Raw genomic sequence first — 11,214 nt, forward strand, 5'->3', positions numbered from 1 at the left:
GCTGCTGGGCTGCCAGTCTGCTGGGCTGCTGACTTCACGCTGCTGGGCTGCCAATCTGCTGGGCTGCTGACTTCACGCTGCTGGGCTGCCAGTCTGCTGGGCTGCTGACTTCATACTGCTGGGCTGCTGGGCTGCTGACTTCACGCTGCTAGGCTGCCAGTCTGCTGGGCTGCTGACTTCACGCTGCTAGGCTGCCAGTCTGCTGGGCTGCTGACTTCACGCTGCTGGGCTGCCAGTCTGCTGGGCTGCTGACTTCATGCTGCTGGGCTGCTGGGCTGCTGACTTCACGCTGCTAGGCTGTCAGTCTGCTGGGCTGCTGAGTTCACGCTGCTAGGCTGCCAGTCTGCTGGGCTGCTGACTTCACGCTGCTGGGCTGCTGGGCTGCCAGTCTGCCAACTTCACGAACATGTTGTTGCGCGTGACTCATCTTACATTTGGGGTGTAAGACGTTTTTTTCAGCGCTTGTAACATGACTGGAAAACCACGTCCGGCATTCGGAACGCCTCGGCCATTTGTATCGAAAACACGATGTATTTGGACGGTTTACCTCCTCAGAAATAGATATGTTTAAGTCCGCTGCAAGTAGATAGCGTTGTAATTTAATTTAGCATTTAAACTTAAAGACTTAATTCGCGGTAATCTTAATAATGTTAGCAATAATACACTTCACTGGCAATCAATTTCAACTTAGATCAATAAACACAAGCTAAAACACTACATTTAATTAATGATGTAATTTAAAAAAATACAAACTACTTCAACTAATGTATGGCATATATCCGAGGTTATTTTCGATAAAAATGGCCGAGGAGTTCCGAATGACGTCCAGTATTCAAGAAGAAGAGATCCAGTTTGTTCACAGCCCTTTTCATCTTTACTTTATTTGAGAATACTGTTTGAAGTCATGTTGTTCGTTTACGAAAAACACGAATAAATAATTATTCAAATTGTGTAAATTAGTTAACAGAACTCAGGAGAACAAATTGTGACAATATTTGTTAAGTAAATTTACTGCATGAACATATTTCAATTATATCGCTTTAACAAAACACACTCTAGTTTTATTGTATATTGTAACCTTCAGGTAATTCCCGCGATTCCTACAACATCAGACCGGGTGGAGTCAGACTGACTTCACTAACGTGTCAGCACGAGTTTAGAACAAAATGGCTTCGTACAAGGACATCCTTAAGGAAAAGGATAACCAGAACTGGCTGAAAGGATCCCTCGCCCTCAGGATCACCAAGGCTGGCCTACGAGGCCTTGTTGAAGGGGACTACCGTCGCGTTCAGCAAAAGATTCACTCTTCAGTCCTCCAGACCAGGCACCTCGCTGCTGGAACAACATGAAGCCTTTGTCTAACAGAAAATGTCTTGCCGTGTCCAACAAAAGGACTCTGTTCACATCCGCGAAACTGCAAGTACCACAACACTCCATTTAAGATACACCGACCTTGCCCCTTACAGATATGTGATGACTTTCGGGATGAAATATGCGCTGTCCACAGATATAGTGGACCATCCTGGAAGAATACCAAAGCCGACCAATGGTGTACGAACCATTGGCAAGTGGCCAAATGCTTTATGCCACCTGACGGCTATCACGACGTGACGTCGTACGACGAGACAGATTTCAATGGTATCATAAGCGTTATGATCAACTGTACGGAGTTCGAACGGCGTATGTCGTTCCCTATTGGCAACCAACCCAACGCCTTAACTGAGGTAATATATACACGATATATATGCGCGATGTTTCTGCCATTGAATTAAAATGAGCATACCATAAAATTTGGGCTGAAGGAAATAAGGCGATTGGCCTCAATTTACATTATATAAGATGCACAAGTAGTGGGATAAGATTTTGATGTTTATGTTTAATATAAACATTGTTTGTGCGTAAACGTTTAAAAAAGCAAAAACAAAAATCTTATAATTAAAAACTTATTTCTGATATTTTATATTTGGGCATTTAATATATATGAACAAAGCACTTTATCAAACACGCACTACATACTGTATATATGAATGTTGGCTGTGACCCCTTTTAGTCAATGGCAACATATAATAGTTTTTCACAAGCATCTTGAATATTCGGTATTTAGTACCTATTATAATTACTAGATTACATATATTATTTGAATTGTAGGCTCGTGTGATAGGCCGCAATATTCGCCATTCCCCGGATCTCAAGGTGACAGACACAGACCTAGCTGACTACTTCGCCACTCTGAACACGCTTCTGACAGACTCTACATTTCTGGTGTGTGACAAGGATGCCCAGCAAGCTGTCCTTAAACTGAAACAGGTTAATGTTTATTTGACACACAGAACTTAACATTGTCTTAAAAATAGTTAAATGCTCTTTATTGAATTGTTTTTCTATCAGAAAAGCAAATAGTTATATGATAAATTAAGATGCATTATTCTTTTAAATAGTTACATGTATGTCATTACTTAAAGCTGCACTCTCACAGATTGACCATTTTAACAACTTTTTTTTTGTCTTGGAAAGAGCAAATTTTTGCGTAAATATCTGCAAACAAATGATATAAGATTGCTGACAAAAAATCAGATCGTAGCTTTTCAAATTTCCGTTCAAAAATTAATGTTTTATGGCTTAAACCGTTTCTAACGGTTTAAGAAAAATGCATAAAACATCAATTTTTGAACTTAAATATAAAAATCTGCGATCTGATTTTTTGTCAGCAATCTTATATCATTGGTTTGCAGATATTCACGCAAAAAAATGCACTTTCCAAGATAAAAACTAAATATGTTGTAAAAATGGTATATCTGTGAGAGTGCAGCTTTAACATACTAGTTCTATAGAACAGCTTGTTAAGGAAGCATTCATTAACGAACTGTTATAGAGGATAGTTTTAAATAAGGTATTGAGCTGTTACTTTTCAAATACATAAGGTTTAAAGACCAATACTCTGGTTTACAGCTTGAAAAAGGCACCCTTCCAATAACGACTGAAGAAGTACGTGAACTACTAGAAGAAGCTAGAGCAACGGTAGAAGCTGGCGTAGAATCTGGCAAACGTCAGTTAGCGGAGACTGCAGAAACAGGAAAGAAAGATATAGAAGGCGTTGTGTTGCAGGGGAAGCGTCAATTAGAAGATGCAACAAAAACAGGACATAGCGAGCTGAAAGGCGTTGCGTCACAGGGTAAGCTTCAATTAGAAGATGCAACGAAAACAGGAAATAAGGAGCTAGAAGGCGTTGTGTCGCAGGGGAAGCGTCAATTAGAAGATGTAATGACAACTGTTAGGGTAGTCACGGAGAGAGGGAAACTCGAGATTGAAGACGCAGTGGCAAAGAGTAGAGACACTGTTCAAGTTGGTAAACGCGAGTTGGAAGAGGCCTTGCAGAAGATAAAAGCTCTTTCTACCCTGTCACAAGCGGAACAAAGAGAAGGTAATTGTAGAAAAAAAGAAAAAACAAACTAAACAAGCATGAGTACTATATGTACTTTAATAATGTTATAACGTTTGACATTGGTATCAGGATATGGCTTTTTAAGATAATGTTAATATTCCGTTCATGGAAAATTTAAAAAAAAAAGTAAGAGAGTCGAACGCTTTGGACTTGAATTGCCTTGGTTCAAATTCCTCATTTGCTCGATCTGTATTTAAGGACAGATTGCTTAAAATCTGCAGCTAAGCATTTCCGCTTGGCTCGAACTTTCCGAGTCTCGAGGTTTTTAAGCCGGTCCATGGGAGTTCGAGCCAACGGGTTTCGACTATATCTCGATATTAAAAAAATCCAAAAGACTACGCAGCCATTAATAGAGCATTAGTAAATAATGTTTTCTGTGTCTCATATAAGAAGCATTACACAATGTGTGGTTGGTGGTTACAAACTTAACAATAACATGGTACAGCTCAGCATATTTTCTTCTATTTTTTACAATTATCTATATTTTCGTTTTTATTTAGAAAACATCTTGATTTTAAAGAATGACCAGATTATTGGTGACTCTTTGTTCATTGGTATTTCAAAATATGTTGTTTACGATCAAGTCAAACATGATAACTGATTAGATTATTAAAACATATGGGGCTTTGTCGTCAATAGTTTCCTTCAAACGACCCCTCCTAAACCACTGGTTCCTGATTCCTTTAAAGGATAGAGGTTCCATGAGGAATTCTGGTTGCTATGCCAACTAAAGGAAAAACCTTTGAAAATCTGCCACCCAGAAACCGCTGGCCCAAATTCCAAAAAGTTAATAATTTCACAAAACTGTTTCTAAGGTGACCATTAATCGAATTTCTTTACCCCATGTTCATTCGTAAAAAACATGGCTGCTACGGGGCATGGCTTCTTGTTTCGATATGTCTATAAACTCTTGACAACGCTTCAACTCAGAATCTCCTGGCCTGATTTTAAAATAGCACAACAGAAATGTTCCTTAGGCGATCCTAAACGATTCCTTCACCCCATGTTGATTCATAAAAAATCATGACCGTCTGGGGTTGGGCTTCTTTTCAATGTCTGCAACCATTAACGCGATTTCAAAATATTTTCACAGAAAAGTACCTAAGGTGACCATACATCAAAATATCTGAAATATTGTAAGAGTTATGGCCATTTTTTAACATTTCAAACAAATTCATATTTTTCATGTTAAGCTCACGAGAAAACGAAGTGCTCAAAGGTGAGCTATTGTGGTCGGTCTTTGTCCGTCGTCCGTCCATCCGTCAACAATTGCTTAAAAAACATCTCATCTGAAACTAACTGGCCAAATTCAATAAAACCTCACAGGAAGCTTCCTTGGGTGTCACTCTACAAAAATACAACAAGGGGTCACGATTGAATGACAGCAACAACAACAAAACAACAAAATAGCTGACTTCCTGTTTTGCTTTAAAAAACATCACCTCTGAAACTACCAGTCCAAATTAAATGAAACTTTACAGGAAGCGTCCATGGGTAACCCTCTACAAAAATACAACAAATGGCCGACTTACTGTTTTACTTTTAAAATAATCTCTGAAACTACCAGGCCAAAGTCAATGAAACTTTACAGGTAGCTTCATTGCATGACCCTTCACAAATATAAAACAAGGCATCGTCATCAGTCAAGATATGTTTAAATTGCAACATTTTTAGTAATGCTTTATTACAGAGTTCTAGCCCTTCGCTTAGGTGAGCGTTTTAGGGCCCTTATTGCCCTCTTGTTTGTATAAGCCCGTTAAAAACGAGACGAATTATAGTTTTACATGTGGTGTACGGGAGGCAGGCGTCCATATGCTGTCCGATAAATTATTTAATCCTTTTTTTAATCAAGTCAACGATATAGGGCAAACGTGGCACTCTTGATTTATCGACAGTTTATTAACTTATTCTTAAGGTTTCAAAACACAATCATAATTAAAACAATTGCTCCAACCGTTTTTCATTGGAACATCCCATTTTTGTGTCGGATATGTTGGATATAGCCCATAATTGCCAAATGTTGACGAAAAGAATCCGTAATGGACGGTGAATAATAGACGACGAATTTAAGCGGTTTTTAATACAATCAATTAAACTGACACAATACAACTTATTAAGCTGACATTTATATGGAAATGTTGCGATGTACGGGTTATTTTGTTTCTACTGTTACAGTTCAAGATGAGCTTGACAATGGGGACAAACAATGTATGAAAAAAAATCAGAAATTAAAATCATTATGACTCGGTTGTAACATACAACATATTTCCTCTCAAGACTGCAGTAGTAAGACGTTTAAATTGATTTTTTAAAGAGTTCTCGCCCTTTGTAACTTTTCGCAATCAGTCATAGCAGTTAAAATGAATTTCATGGAAGAACCAAGTTGATTTTTACAAAGAAGATTTTATTTTTATTATGGACATTTCCTGTGTTCTTCGATTGTTAACCATATATTCATTGCCATGTTAGATTGTACACTGTAGCACATTTACATAAAAATCTAATTTTTTTAAACTATCCAAATATGAAAGAAGACCTCCATATCAAGGTCATGTTACTGCCATTTCATATGATGGTGGCGTTCGGGGTATTAATCACGTTCGGTGATAGCTCTGGTTTTGCCAGGTAAATTTCCGTTGGTTACAGAAAAAGTGGTAATAGATACAACTGTAGTAGTTTGTATCCTTTATCAGCATTAACTTCCTGTACAACGTGAATATGTTGTGAGAACGTATACATGCAAAATAATTGTTATATGTATATTTACACTGTTCACAGATCTACGTCAACGGCTAGTCAAGTATTACCAGAAGCAGCTCAACAGCGCGCCCATATCGCCCCTGCTGTCGGACAAGGACGAGAGACTGGACAAGTTTTACGTCCCTCCGAAGATCGAGAAGAAAGACCACAGAAGACTTGGAGACGATCAACAACAAAATGGTTCTCCTATTTCCTCTTATAAACAGATTTTCTGTAAAGATGAGGGATTGGCTTCTACAGTTTTCGTAGTGGGCGAGGCCGGCATGGGAAAGTCCTCATTTTCCGCAATGTGCACCATTAAGTGGGCTGCACAGTTCTCTGTATCGATGAAAGACCCCGTAGAAAAGGCATTAGATCAAGAAATAGAAGAGAAGACTTCCTTTGAAAGGCCGCTATTGAACAAAAGGGGTTTAGATCAGAGAGGACTGACGTTCTGGTTTCAATGTTTTCTACGTAGTAATCACGAAATAGCAAAATATAATGTTCAAAGAGAATTTCTAGAATTATACCAGTCATTGTCTTATGATCATCGATCATATGTAGGCTCTTATATGGAGGAATTTTGTGAATTATTGTCACAGCCCAGGTATGATTGTCTTCAAGATGAGGACACTCTTAAAGACATCGAGTTTATGTTTCACATTAAACTGCGAGACTGCTGTGAATTCTGTGAACTCTCCGACATGATTCGTGATCAGCTGATCAACATTATTTACCGTCCAGATGAGAGAGCCGCTGGCTACGACACTATGGTAAGTGTGATGTCAAACCGAAAGTGCGTCGTCATAGCAGATGGGCTGGATGAATGGACGCATCCTACTGAAACAAATTGTTCATGTTCGTTAGAAGACAAAGTTATCCCGCATTTATTGCTAACGTTAGATGCAACAGTGTTGATAACATCGAGACCCTGGCGATTGTCCCAAAACTGCGTTAAAGACACCAAAATAGGCAAATACCTAGAAATAAAGGGAGTAGCTAGCACATCGCTATTAGTTCAGAAAACGTTGGTTTGCCTTAATGAAAAAGTAGCAGAGGAGAGAATATGTATTGATTTTATCCGATTCGTTGCCAGAAAAAGACTGGCGCGTCTACTCTCAGTGCCTATCACTGTACTGTTGCTAGTTTGTCTGTGGTTTGAGGGAGTTCATGAATCATTTTCTTTGTGTGACATATACGCAAACATGTTGGACATGATGTTTGGGCGAAAATCGCTTCCTGTGCTTAGAGTTTCGCCCGAATGCACTCCGTTGCTACAATGTTTCAAGCAAACTGGACATGTACGAAACTTCTGCAATATCGTATTAAAGCTGGCACAACTTGCATTCGAGAAATTGTTTTCGGGGGACCGAAAGTCATCCTTGGTGTTTCAAAATGTTGACTTGTTGACACAAGAGGAGCTCCTGTTCGTTCTGAAATCGGGCATCATGCGGGAAACAAAGTCGCAATCTTTAATAAGAAAATCATCGAGTTTCTCATTTATCCACAAAACTGTACAGGAATTCCTAGCTGCAGTTTACATTGCTCAGCATACCGAGGAGACTCAAAGAGTAATTCAGCCAAATTATTATGAAGCAGTTCAGGAGTCCTTAGCTTTAGATTACCAATTGATGGACAGTTTAATGTCTGATGTTTCGCAGGTTTTTATTTTCATGTGCGGTCTTAACAGTGAAGTTGCTCAAGATATGTCTGCTATGATGTCAAATGCTGTAATCAAACAAAGTGGCAGATTGATGTACTACGATTGGGTTGACACAGTACAAGAAACACTCTGTGCTGGTTATAGAGAGGCAAAAGCCTACAATGTACAGAATATCCAGCTGCAACTAATGAGCCTTAGTATTAATGGTATGACTAGGGATTTGAAAACCTTAAAGACCTTGATATCGATGAACAAGTCTCAGTTACGTCATATAGCTATCTTCGGACGAGAGGTAGAGATCAGCGCGGAGGAGCTCCAGGATGTGTTCATCAGCTCAAAGGACAATCTCACCCGTGTGGATATACGTAGACGTGCTGGACAGTATGACCTTTCTGCGTGCTGCCGTCTACAATATTTGGCAATACTAGGGTCCGAGACATCCAATATCACGATTAATACGAGTAGTTTAGTTAAGTTGGTGTTATATGAAGTTTCGGAAAAGGTTGAAAGTAGTATTTTACAGACATTAGATAAAAACAGTGGGCAATTAATGAAGTTCGACATAACATCTATTGAGAACATTAGCTTATTTTGTAAGACACTTCCCCAGCTGAATCATTTAAAACAAATAAGAATCGAACGTACAACCGTCGATGTTCACCCACTTCTCCTCCCACCCTCTGTCAACGATGTTCACCTGACCTGGGTGACAATGTCCGCGCGGTGTTTGAGGGAGCTGGTGGAGAGGGTGGAGAACTACTCTCACATTGTGAATTGCCGTATTGAGGGGTGCACTGTTAAACCGATCAAGGACTATGAAGACATTAAACGAAACACTCAATCGAGAAACACATTCAGTTTTGTTGATGATGATGATGATGATGATGATGATGGTGATGATGATGATGATGATGATGATGATGATGATGATGATTTTTTTAATTCTAAAGAAATAGGATAATTCTTTGTTCAAGTGAGATAACAGTATCATGTCATTGAGTGCCGCATCCACTTGTGAAAATGTGATCTTTAATTGTATGCTTGAAAGTTTGTGTTAGTTGGTATTTAATGGCAAAAGTGCACTGGATCACTTCAAACCATTCCGGAAATGACGTCATTGACAAGCTTTGTGCGCGTACATTGGGCTAAGCGAGCAGTGCGGTCAACGGAATCTTTTGTTTTGTACTGTGTGACGATGTTGAAATGTATAATTTCAACAAGAAATACCTGATGAGCAAAGTATTTAACCTGATGTTAAAAGTTTTCTGTGGTTCACATATTAATGTAAAACCAAAGGCCGTTTAAAGGTTTATTATTCTCCCTAAATTTTAACTGCGCACGATTGTTTATTGTTTTTTTTTAATTAAATGCATTATCGTGTTTAACTCATTTGATTTTAATGATCAAAATAATTATAAGTATTTATGATTTAGATACAGCTTAACTTTTAGCAATATGTAGGCGCTTTCGTATCTGGGAATTCACGTAGCCATTAATTATTTGTATTTATAATGGCTTGAATTTTATAATATTGTGTGACGCTGTTTAAATATATGTATCATTTCATAAAATATGAAAAATTCAACCTGTAATTCAAAGTTTTCTGTGTTTCACATAATGTAAAACCAAAGACCCTTAAATTGATTTTCTCCTTAGATTTGAAAGGCGCACACTTTAGGTTGATGCAATTGGAATTTAACTTTAATACATAATGTTGCTTAACTCATTTGACTTTGATCAAAACAATTAAAAGCCTTTATGATAACGATACAGCTAAAAAAATATTAGCGACATTCAGAACGTCTTTTGTTTCTGGGAAGTATGTGGCCACGTAGCCATTAATTAATGTTTTGTCTAGTCTGTTATTGTTTTTAACGGAGAGGGGGTTACATTTTTAAAGGTTAAGAGAAGTCATTCTTGATGTGAGGTTAAATGTAGATAAATAAATGACTGTTGGTATTTTTTGATGCTAAAACAGGTATATCTTTTTAATAAGAAATTGAAGGTTTAAATTTTACTTAGGTTGCTTCTGTAAAAGGGGCCCTGCTGTAATTCTAACATGCCTCTAGATACAGTACAGTTTGTTTATTCGGACAATTGCATACTTGCTGATTGTTGAGTATACACTCATGTGAACTTCATTTTAAATATCGTACATGCTCATGTTTGTTTATAAATACCAATGAACTTATTATGATTACTATGAATGTCTTTTCACATATGCGCTCATGGGCTGGTGTTCAAAAACATCTTAATTGATCATATGATATAATGACTTACTTTATTTCCATTAGCTTTTCATAAAACACACTCTTTTATGTTAAAAGATCATGTATTGTTTTCTTAAAATGACCATAAACGTTTAAAAAAGAAAAGAAAAAGATGTTATGTAAATACCAGCTCAGGTTTTATAACCTTACCATAACTCTAATAAACTCGAAGAGAATAGAAATTCCCTTCTTCTTATAAAGCCTGTGTCACACCTAACTCCATGAAACCTTAAGTTTATACCACAGTGGCTTGATGACAAAGGCTCATTAAAGTCACAATAAAAAAAATCAACTAGCCAAAATTATATTTTATACATACTTGAACATGTATATCATCAATAACAGTATAGGGTTGTTTTTTTTTCAAATCTCATTTTATGTTTATGGCAATGTATTATATTGATGATATACATGTTCAAGTATGTATATTCTTTACAACGAAATTAATAATTAAGGCTTTGGTTGCAGAAAATCTTGATTTCAGTTGACAGGTAAAAGCTCTTTTGAAACAATCCCTTAGATTCGGTATGAACCGGATTATAGACATGAGCGTGGGAAAATGGTTGAATCCATTAATGTTACAGCGGCGCCAGGATTTGGCAAGAGATATATCCGTCGTTAATAATTGACAATTATACACATATATTTCTACATTTGCTGAGTAAATGTTAGTTTAATCGAGTAATCTAGGCAAAATATAGTTGTCTATTTTGATAGAATGCTCAATGTAATTTATTTACGATGCGCCATACATATTTAATGGACGAGAGTGTTTGATCACTGAAACGGCAGGGGCGTAGCTAGCCCCATATTCATGTGGATTCATTATTGTGCCAGGGGGTCCGGGGAAATCCCCCGTCTGAAAATTTGGAAAACCATGATGCTTTCTGGTGCATTCTGGGCGTTCCGAGGTGCTTTTATTAGTACTTGAAAATGGACAGTTTTAGAATCATGTAGTCAAGTACGTATACAGCTGATTTTTTGTCAGAACCATCAAGGGCGTAGCTAGCCCTCTTAAAATGTTGTTTCATAATTGTGGTTTAGGGTTCTGGGGCAACCCCAGTGATGTTTTTCAAACAATGATGGATTCTGGGCGTTCT

General features: G+C 37.8%; 1 pseudogene; it reads left to right on the plus strand.

Moving 5' to 3' along the window:
• The first annotated feature begins 1,166 nt into the window (after positions 1 to 1,166).
• On the plus strand, positions 1,167 to 10,138 carry LOC128235666 (uncharacterized; annotated as a pseudogene).
• Positions 10,139 to 11,214: the final 1,076 nt, after the last annotated feature.

The sequence above is a fragment of the Mya arenaria genome, chromosome 5 (assembly GCF_026914265.1).
Source record: "Mya arenaria isolate MELC-2E11 chromosome 5, ASM2691426v1".
In the NCBI taxonomy this organism is placed as follows: Eukaryota; Metazoa; Mollusca; class Bivalvia; order Myida; family Myidae; genus Mya; species Mya arenaria.